The sequence below is a fragment of the Leptopilina boulardi genome, unplaced genomic scaffold, assembly GCF_019393585.1.
Source record: "Leptopilina boulardi isolate dan_hultmark-lab unplaced genomic scaffold, ZJU_Lbou_2.1 LbouV2_244, whole genome shotgun sequence".
In the NCBI taxonomy this organism is placed as follows: Eukaryota; Metazoa; Arthropoda; class Insecta; order Hymenoptera; family Figitidae; genus Leptopilina; species Leptopilina boulardi.
In genome coordinates this window covers 366,292-377,952 of record NW_026137801.1, presented here as the reverse complement: position 1 = coordinate 377,952, position 11,661 = coordinate 366,292, and positions in this window count along the sequence as shown.

Below are 11,661 nucleotides of genomic sequence, written 5' to 3'. Positions count from 1 at the left end.
CTTATTTTTGGGGGTAAACTGATATATGAACTCGCACGCATGGGGTTATATTTATTAACATTAATTTCTAACTTAACTATAGACTGTAGATTCCAGCTGGACCCCTTTTCATGGAACTCCTCCACATTCCTCAGGATTGGCTGCTTCAAATTGACCTCGAACCAGTCCTCCAATAAAGTTGTGGGGAAGATGCTGTTAGATTTAGAAGAGAATGGAATTGGCTGCACTACCTCCACTTCATTCTGCACTCTTTTAAAATTAGCAGTTAAAACACCATATACGATAATGGGACCATTTTGATTTAAGGCATCTTGAATGTGCTCTTGAAACAAAATGGCCGCATCGTTCAAAAACGCACCTATCTCTACATGTACAATATTTAATATGACATACGTGTACAATCGGCACTCAAACGCTGACTCACACATAGCCCAACGCACGCGATTATTAATATTAGGGTCTTGTATACCACCGCCCTCTACCGCTTGAGATTCGAACAAAACTCTAAATCTCATAATGAATTGTAGAATGTTCTGGCAACGACTTTTCTCATGCGTAAATTGCATAGATCTTAAAAGACTTGTTAAAACTTGTTCGTTGCAAGAACATTCTGCAACCCATCGCGCTATAAACTCGTTTTTAACAGCGCCATTGCGCAAACTCGCGAGTAATTCAAGAGCATCCTTGATGAGTGCAATAGTGACCTCGCACTCATCAAGGATGGTCTGATAATTGGGTCGCTTCGCAGGTCTCCCAATGCCTGCAAACTTTCGTTTACCAGGCATTGTCGCGTAAAAATAAATAAAAAAACAATAGAAATAAATAATATAAAAATAGAACAAAAAATTTATAAACAAAATAATAATAATAAAGAACAATAAATAAAGTAATAAAGAAAAAAAAATGAATAATAAAGAAATTAATAAAAAAAGAAAAAACGTACTTATATACTAATCCTTAATCTAATAACACGCAAAAAAAGAACCAAGCACACAAAAAAAACTTATAAAATAAAATTAAATGTCAAAACGCAAGAAAAAATACCTTAAATAAAAGATCGCTCTATTACAGTTTGCTTTGCTGCGACTAAGCTGCACTAGCTCACAGAATAGAATGAGTTTCACGGCTTGAAATCCTTGTATTTATAGCTAAATATAACCGCGCACGCGCCATAGCATGGGCCTCCCCAGAATACTATTCACGCATGCGCAGACATTGTAAACTCGATCATTTTTAAAATATATATATACAATAGCATATATATATATTTAATATTCTGAACTTTTCACGCATGCGTAGATAGACTAACTCTTACTGCACATGCGCAAAGAGATGAGTCGAGAAAATTTTTTTATTTTATTTATTTTTTTTTATTTTATTTTTTTTCCAAAATGCTATGAAGCCATCGTCGTAGTCACGACCGCCGTCACCCTCACCACCACCGTCCTGGTAGTAAGAATATACCCACCGGTGGAAAGGTGATGGCGGTGGCGATGAGTGTGCCGGTAGTGGAAGCTACGACGATGGCGGCGATGATGGCGGTGGCGATGGTGGCGGCGCCTCGGAATTACCATCACCGGCAACTCCATTTCAGTCACCCAGGAGTTGGGTGACTCTGGAATGGGAGTTCCCCCTTCCCCTGGTGGTGGAGTTTGGAACTAAAAAGAAAAAGAGTTAATTTCAAATTTAAATTTTGAAAATTAATTATACTTACTGCCGGTGGTGGCTCCTCATTATTTTCCCCCGCAGACAGCTCATAATAGCCATCATCCATCTCTAGACACAACTAGCTCGCACGCTCGGTCGACCAGTTACCAACTATCGACCGAGCGAGAATTTTACCATGAGGTAAAGAGCGCAGCACTGTTGCGTGGAAATAAATTTAAAATAATATCTAAAAATACAAAGTCGATAAGAAAGGTAAGCGCCACCTATCGGGTAAACTAAGTCGGTCGGTAAAACAGTTTTAATTGAAAAATATTTTTTAAAAAAAAGTTGATAATAAAAGTGAGCGCCATCTATTGGGTGGTTGGTAAACTAATTCAGTAAAAAAGTTTAAAACCACAGACTGAAGTGAGCGCCATCTATTGGGTGGTCGGTAAACTAATTCAGTAAAAAATGTTAAAAACCACCGACTGAAGTGAGCGCCATCTATTGGGTGGTCGGTAAAACTAATTCAGTAAAAAAGTTTAAAACAATAGACTGAAGTGAGCGCCATCTATTGGGTGGTCGGTAAACTAATTCAGTAAAAAAGTTTAAAACAATAGACTGAAGTGAGCGACATCTATTGGGTGGTCGGTAAACTAACTTCAATGTTCAATAAAACAGGTTAATTAAAGTCGGCAACACACTGTGGGAAATATTTAAATTGTGGGAAATATTTAATACAATAAATAATTATTTATCATTCCCATTATTGTGTTCGGGATAATATTAAATAATCATTATTTAATAATATAACAAGATAATTTATTATCACTCCACTAAATTCTATCTTCTATATAATAATATAATTGTAATACATTTGTCGTGTCAGTCTCGAGACTCTATATGAACTAACTATCATTCATCCTATCCCACTCTACGCATGGAGGGAGATCAGCGGAAGAGGAAAAGCAACAAGCCTGCTATTCCCCACAACACTCTGAGGTGAGCGCCATCTATTAGGTGGTCGGTAAACTAACTTCAATGTTCAATAAAACAGGTTAATTAAAGTCGGCAACACACTGTGGGAAATATTTAAATTGTGGGAAATATTTAATACAATAAATAATTATTTATCATTCCCATTATTGTGTTCGGGATAATATTAAATAATCATTATTTAATAATATAACAAGATAATTTATTATCACTCCACTAAATTCTATCTTCTATATAATAATATAATTGTAATACATTTGTCGTGTCAGTCTCGAGACTCTATATGAACTAACTATCATTCATCCTATCCCACTCTACGCATGGAGGGAGATCAGCGGAAGAGGGGAAGCAACAAGCCTGCTATTCCCCACATACTCTCCCCCGAGTGTTTAACGATACGTTTTTTTTTTATTTAAAGAAAATACATTATATATAAAATATATAGTAAAAAAAATAATTTGATTTATCTAATATCACGTGATTTTCTTAATTCCAACTAACGTATACTAGAATAATTATGATCTAATTTATGAGTAAAATTAAATGTGACCTTCTTTTTCTTATTGCTGTATGTTTTAATTTTAGGAATTGCAATATTGTTAGTTTTTCCAATTGGGTTAGAATTGTCGTTCGAAGATACAATATTATTAGTTTTTCCAATTGCTTTAGAATTATCGTTCGAAGGTACAATATTATTAGTTTTTCCAATTGGTTTAGAATTATCGTTCGAAGGTACAATATTATTTGTTTTTCCAATTGGTTTAGAATTGTCATTCGAAGGTATAATATTATTTGTTGGAAGAATTACAATATCGTTCGAAGGAACATCAGACGCAATACTCTTACTACAGTCATTCGATAAATTCAAATCCTCCCGGGCAAAGAATGCCGGTTTGATGTTTTCTACGGAAACCGATTTTTTAATACCGTTAACGTCAATGTCAAAAATCCTATCATTTACTCTTTTAATTACCTTATGTGGTCCCGAGTATGGTGATTCTAAAGATTTCTTAACACCGTTGCGTTTGAGAAAAACGTGTGAACATGAATTTAAATTTTTATAAACGAAAATCTTCCTTTTATGTCTGTGCTCTACAGGAATTGGTTTAATGAGTTTAATGTGTTCACGAAATTCTTCAAGGAATATCTGCGGGTCAGGATTAAATTCCTCGGGGAGAACGAACTCACCTGGAATCTTCAAAGTAGTTCCATACAGGTATTCGGCGGGTGATGCCCCCGAATCAAGAACGTTTGTTCTCAATCCAAGTAATACAGTCGACAATACGTGAGTCCATTTTTCGTTACCATGGCACATTATGGCAGCCTTTAGGGTGCGATGCCATCGTTCAATTAAACCGTTTGCCGCGGGGTGATAGGCTGTAGTTCGAATACGCTTACATCCAGAAAGATGAAGTAATGATTTGAAAATGGTTGACTCGAATTGGCTACCCTGATCTGTGGTAAGGGTTTCAGGAGTTCCAAAACGAGTAATCCATCCATCCACAAACGCGCGATACACGGTTAGTGCCTCTATATTCCTCAACGGAATCGCCTCGATCCAACGCGAGAAACGATCAATTATTGTGAGGCAATATCTAAAACCATCACAGGAAGCCATTGGTCCAACGATGTCGATGTGGACATGGCGGAATCTATCTTCAGGGGCCACGAATTGTGACGGCAACAGGATATTGTGTCGAGATATTTTCGATTTCTGACAAGGAAGACACTCCCTACACCACTCTCGAATGTTCTTGTTCATTCCTGGCCAAATATAACTCTTTCCTATATTTTTCCCTGATACTTTGGCGCTCGGATGCGCTGGACCATGGAAAATGTCAAATATACGTCTTCGAAATACCTTGGGAATATAAGGGCGCAGAACTTCTCCTGATAAGTCGCAAACTATTGGGGTGTGATCAGGACCCCACAGAATACGTCTTAAGTTGAGACAGGTGGAATTGTCCTCTAAAAGAATTTTAAGTTCTGAATCATCATTCTGCGCTTCTGACAATTCCAATAGGCTTACATCCGATGCCAGACGTATAAGGTCAACGCGGGAAAGACAATCCGCAACCACATTTTCGTTTCCAGGTAAGTATTCTAAGGAAGTTGTAAACTGAGATATATAAGACAATTGTCTTAATTGTCTCGGAGAAGCTTTGTCGGATCTTTGGGAAAAAGCATATATTAGAGGCTTATGGTCAGTGACCAGGGAAAATTCTCTACCTTCAACGAAATGTCAAAAATACTTCACCGATCCGAAAGCTGAGGTTAATTCTCTATCGTAGGTACTGTATCTCCTCTGCGTTGGACTGAAATTCCGAGAAAAAAATGCTAAGGGTCTCCAACACCCATCCTGGAATTGTTCTAAAGAACCTCCCATTCCCGTATCGGACGCGTGCGTCACGATACGAGTCGGGGAAGTAGATGACGGATGTGCAAGGAGTGCGGCATTCGCGATACCGGAACGACAATCCGCAAAAGCCTTCTCTGAGTCCGGATTCCAAAGAATTTCTCTCTTATCGTTTTTTTTTGATTCGTGTAAATAGGCGTTCAAGGCTCCCTGATAATCGGCTGCTCGAGGTAAACACTTCCGGTAAAAGTTTATTAGGCCCAAAAATCGTCTCATTTCGATAACGTTACGAGGTTTGGGAAAATCGAGAATCGCCCTAACTCTATCAGGAAGAGGTTTGATACCTTTCTCATCAATTGAATATCCCAAAAATTCCACTTCAGATTGACCAAAAATACATTTATCTAAATTTAAACGAAGGAAAGCCTTACTCAAACGATCAAAAACAATTCTCAAGTGCCGTTCATGCTCTTCGACGGTCATGGAGGCAACCAAAATATCATCTATATAGGAAAATACGAAGTCAAGATCCCCTAATGCCTGATGAATATAGCGCTGGAATGTAGCGCCGGCATTTCTCAAACCAAATGTCATGACTGTTGACTCAAATAAGCCAAACGGTGTTATAATGGCTGTTTTTGGAATATCGTCAGGAGCTATGGGTATCTGATTGTATGCAGCGTGAAGATCCAACTTCGAAAAAACCTTTCTACCAAACAAAATTGTCGATGCATCTTGTACAAAGGGTACGGGATATTTATCCGGAATTGTACGTTCATTAAGACGACGGTAGTCACCGCAAATTCTCCATCCACCTCCCTTTTTAGGGGCCATATGGAGTGGTGATGCCCACGATGCGTTTGAAAGGCGATATTCGCCGGATTTTAATTTTTCGTGAAAATGGTTTTTCGCGATAGTTAATTTTTCAGGAGGCAATCTGCGAGCTCTCTCTGCTATCGGAGGTCCGTTAGTAAGGATATGATGCATAATACCGCGCGACAAAATTTTTCCTGGTTGAGTCAAACCTGTTAAGGAAGGAAATTCGGATAATATTTTCATGTAAGAATTAGATTTGTTCACCACACTCACTTCAATACAAGATGCAATTCCAATGTCGCAAACTGTATTGATGCCGGAATGAGAATCAATCAATCTACGTCCACGAAGATCCACGCTTAGACCGTATGCCGATAATAGATCTGCCCCCAAAATAGGATAGGGTACAGATGCTATTCTAAAATTCCATACGATCAAACGATCAAAACCAAAATTCAAGGACATGCGACGCTCGCCGTATGCATTTATCAGCGAATCGTTTGCTGCATAAAGTACAGACTCGGCGGGTCTCCTTTTTGTTTTGTGATTAGCCGGAATCAAGGATATATCAGAACCGGAATCGACTAAAAATGTCAATCCGGATTCTCGATCCTTGACGAAAAGGCGTTTTGAAATGGAAGTGGAACTGATCTTGATTGAGTGAGGTGGTGATTTCAGTTTTCCGACGATGAATTTTCGAACATGCAGGGTGGTCTGCATTTAATTGCTTTTTTGTTAAATTTTTTATGGTAAAAACAAATTTTCTCTCTATTTTCACGACTTTGGGATCGATTATTTCTGTTATTGTATGATTTATTCGAATTATGTCTATGTTGAGATCGAGATCGGGATCTATTATGATTTCGGTTAAAACTTTTATTGCTTTTAAAATTTCGAGTCGATAAAGAATCAAGGCGTTGAGATAGTTCATCAATTTTACTTTTAAAATCATTATTGTCCTCAATAGAGGATACTGATCCACCATAGATTGGTCCTGCGTCAACAATTTTGTCCGCGATTGTAGCAAGTTTTGTTAAATCGTTCGTTTCCGATAAGGCGAGGATGGCTCGACAATTTGCTGGAATTTGTTCTAAAAATATAATACGGATGACTTCGTCGCTGCATCGATTGCGACTAAGATGACGAATCCTATTTAATATAACGGAAGGCTTTCCATCGCCAAAAATTTCTCCCTTTAAAAGACCGCGCAATTCACTCTCGGGTGAAGACGAAAAGTTCTCAATAAGTCTATTTTTAATCTGCGTATAAATGTCTCGAATGGGTTCGGTTGATGTTATGAGATCTCCGATGGTTTGAATGACATCACAATCCATGGCAGCCATAATGGCACCGGCACGAGCTCTCTCCGAAGTAAGACGGGAATAATCAAACATAAGTTCTGCCTGAGCGAACCATAATGCGGGTTCATTTCGGAAAAAATTGCAAAGTTTAGGTATACGATAAGAAGCATCTACATGTTCCCGACTCGGGTCCATCACCCCCCGAACAAGGTTAGCATTCCCGTTATCCCCGGGAACAGAATCGCCCGACTTATTCTCGTCATCCATTGTAACGAACCGCAGATAAAGAAAAAGAAAAAAAAATAATAATTCCTATATACGAGTAATGTTCCTTCGCCGACAATAAAAAACGAAACGAAAATATTCAATATTCAATAAAAGAAACAAAAAGACAAAATATCTATTAAGAGTGGGATCATTCGCAACACAAACACATCAAATACAATGCTCAATAAATGTTAAAATCGAATGTAAAACTATTTGTTTTTTTTATATGAAAAAATGAAAAAATAGTCCTAAATTTATATGTTATGTGAATTGTTTCATAAAATCCGTGACAAATTTCATATTAAAGATTATTGATTTAAAAATAAAAAATATTAAACATAACCAGATGAAATTGTCAACATAATTCGGTGTATTTAAAGTGATTCGCATTTTATATGAAATTTAGATAAATGGCAAGTAAATTTTTAAGTAAAATTCGTTAAACCAAGTTAATAAATTCATTCACGTAAATGCAAAAAATACAATTTTTTATCTCGATTCCTAATTAAATAAGAATTTTTAAATAATCTTTTTTTTTTTTTAGAAAGAAAATTCACTTGAAAATATTAAGCAATCAATATTAATTTTGTGCGAAGATTATAATCACTTAAATTCGTCAATGTAAATAAAAATAATCGCGATCGAAAACATTCATACTACTTACAAGCAATAAATAAGACAAAACGATAACTCCAAATATGATGGTTCCGTAGGCTGCGTACTCCCTCTCGAAGAAAAAATGGCCGGAAACCAGGATTAAAAAATCCATGTGTAGATTGTGAATTAGGCAATAAAATCAAAATTTCCTTCCTGTCGTGAGTCGTTGATTAAGTTCCTCAAGAAATCCTCAGTAGTCATTGGTTACAAACATCGCTCGAACATTTTTCATGAAAAGGAGAAAAAAAGGTATAAGGGAAAGAAAAATCTGAAAGTTATTAGTTTGCAAAAAACAGGTTATGTTTGCTTTACGCACCTGTTTGCATGGGCTCAGAATAGTGATGCCCATGCGCTACTTTCAGAAAGCGTGAAAATAATTTTAATTTTCCTTAATTAAACAGCTTGTCTCACCAACATCAGGAATTCCAAATTCGGCTCTCCAATAGTTACTCCAAATTTGGTTATACGTCAATTTCCGAGGTTAACTCACATCAGTCAAAAGGTATATTGGTGTTGATTCAAAATTAATGTTTTCAAATAAAACATTGCTGTGTCTTCTCTGGTCAAATATTAAAATCAATATTCCTCGAGAGTGGAGAATATCCAAGTAAAATTGTTATCACAAACAATATGGTGGCACCATGACATGAACATGTGCTCGAATGAGAAAGTTCCAAAATTTGCCAAAATACATGTGAGAATTTCACGGTTTTATTTGGAGAAATTCAGAAAAAATTTCTTTAATTTAATTAATTTAAAATAATATTTCAAATGACCATTTCTTTTGTGATATTGATAGATTCACAACACGACGCCCTATTGAAAAAAACACGTATAATTATACGTATAATAATACGTATAATTATACGTATAATTGTACGTATAATTATACGTATAATTGTACGTATAATTATACGTATTATTATACGTATAATTGTACGTATTATTATACGTATAATTATACGTATAATAAGACATACGAATTTGAAACAAGAATTATACGTATAATAATACGTATAATAATACGTATAATAATACGTATAATTAATTATACGTATAATAATACGTATAATTATACGTATTATTATACGTATAATTATAATTCTATTAAAAATAGAATAATAGAATAGAATAGATTAATTAGTAGCAAAATTGCGCTGAAAATTATTAGAATTTTTAAAATGCAAATTAAATTTCACGAAAAAAAATATCGTCGAATGTCAATTCAAGCAGTCACCCATCCAAGTACTAACCGCGTCCAACGTTGCTTAACTTCCGTGATCTGATGAGAACTTGTTCCTTCGCCTTGGTGTTTCCGCTGTCTTGTCTTGATTAATAACTTTGTCGTATAAGTATCACTAAAAGTGAGGTGCGATACAATACTTATACGACAAAGTTATTAATCAAGACAAGACAGCGGAAACACCAAGGCGAAGGAATATGTTCTCATCAGATCACGGAAGTTAAGCAACGTTGGACGCGGTTAGTACTTGGATGGGTGACTGCTTGAATTGACATTCGACGATATTTTTTTTCGTGAAATTTAATTTGCATTTTAAAATTTCTAAAAATTTTCAGCGCAATTTTGCTACTAATTAATCTATTCTATTCTATTATTCTATTTTTAATAGAATTATAATTATATGTATAATAATACGTATAATTATACGTATAATAATACGTATAATTATACGTATAATAATACGTATAATAATACGTACAATTATACGTATAATTATACGTATTATTATACGTATTATTATACGTGTCTATATTTTATAATATTTAGGTATATATTAATAAACAAAAATATATCCCTATTGAAAAAAAACACGTACAATTATACGTATAATTATACGTATTATTATACGTATTATTATACGTATAATTAATTATACGTATTATTATACGTATAATTAATTATACGTATTATTATACGTATAATTATACGTATAATTCTTGTTTCAAATTCGTATGTCTTATTATACGTATAATTATACGTATAATAATACGTATAATAATACGTACAATTATACGTATAATTATACGTATTATTATACGTATAATTATACGTGTTTTTTTTCAATAGGGCGCTATCCCGATCACGTCGGGGTCACCAATTGTGGGAAATATTTAAATTGTGGGAAATATTTAATACAATAAATAATTATTTATCATTCCCATTATTGTGTTCGGGATAATATTAAATAATCATTATTTAATAATATAACAAGATAATTTATTATCACTCCACTAAATTCTATCTTCTATATAATAATATAATTGTAATACATTTGTCGTGTCAGTCTCGAGACTCTATATGAACTAACTATCATTCGTCCTATCCCACTCTACGCATGGAGGGAGATCAGCGGAAGAGGAAAAGCAACAAGCCTGCTATTCCCCACAACACTCTGAGGTGAGCGCCATCTATTAGGTGGTCGGTAAACTAACTTCAATTTTCGGTCGGTAAAACAGTTTCCTACCTTATCGGTCGAGTTGAAATTTTTGTCAGATTCCTACCTTACCGACTGCTGATAAAGTAGAAATCTGCATTACCGACCGAGCAGTTACCGACTGCAGGTACTTAGCCGAGATCAGAACCTGGCGTAGAAGCCCCCTAGCTATACTACTAATCTCAAAAAACATACTTATAAATTAAACACCATAAATATAAGTAGTAATAATTTTGTTATTATTACTTTTTAAAATCCATAAAGTTTTTAATAGTCATATGCGTTTCGAATATTACGGGAGCCCTTCAGGTTTACTTTGGAGATGTTGTATACAACAATAAGATTTTATATAAAATCTTATTAAGCTGCTATTAATCTTCTTATATGTGAGAACCTATGTAAGAACTCATACAAGATCTCGGATAAGATCCCATGTGTGTTCCTATTTATCGTGTTGTTCATATAGGATCTCGGATAAGATCCCATGTGTGTTCCTATTTATCGTGTTGTTCATATAGGAACCTACACAGGAAACCTCATGGGATCCTGTGTTATTGCTTTTACAGAGACATAAGATCATGCGCTTGCTCTCACGCAAGTTCATCCCAGGAACCTTTTCATACAGGATCTTATGTGTGAACCTGTATGGGAACCCACATAAGAACTCACAAGAGATCCTGGATGGGATCCCATATGTGTTCTCACATAGGAATTTTCAACAGGGTTCATTTTATCCCTGGTTAAATTTAAATTTTGCTCCGATTTTAAAATCACTTGGTATATAAATATCTAATCTAATATAATATTTATAATTTATTGTATTTAAAAATTAAAAAAAAATTTTTATATTTTTAATATCCATGATATAAAAATGTAAATAACAATTTAATGGCAAAAAAAGGAGGAAATTAGTGAAGAATTTAAGATTATGTTAGCGTGACTATTTTTCAAACGACCACGTGATTACAAATTCATTGTATATCCTTCATCCATTTCGAGCCTTGCGTACCGACTTAATAGACCACGTGTTCATGAAATTATACAATTTTTAATTTTTAAATTATATTTTTCGGGAGTACTCGTACTTCTTAAAATCGATATCGAGTGATGTATTAATTTTTTTAATTTACCTTTCTGTGCATTAAATTTTTATTAAGCTAATTTA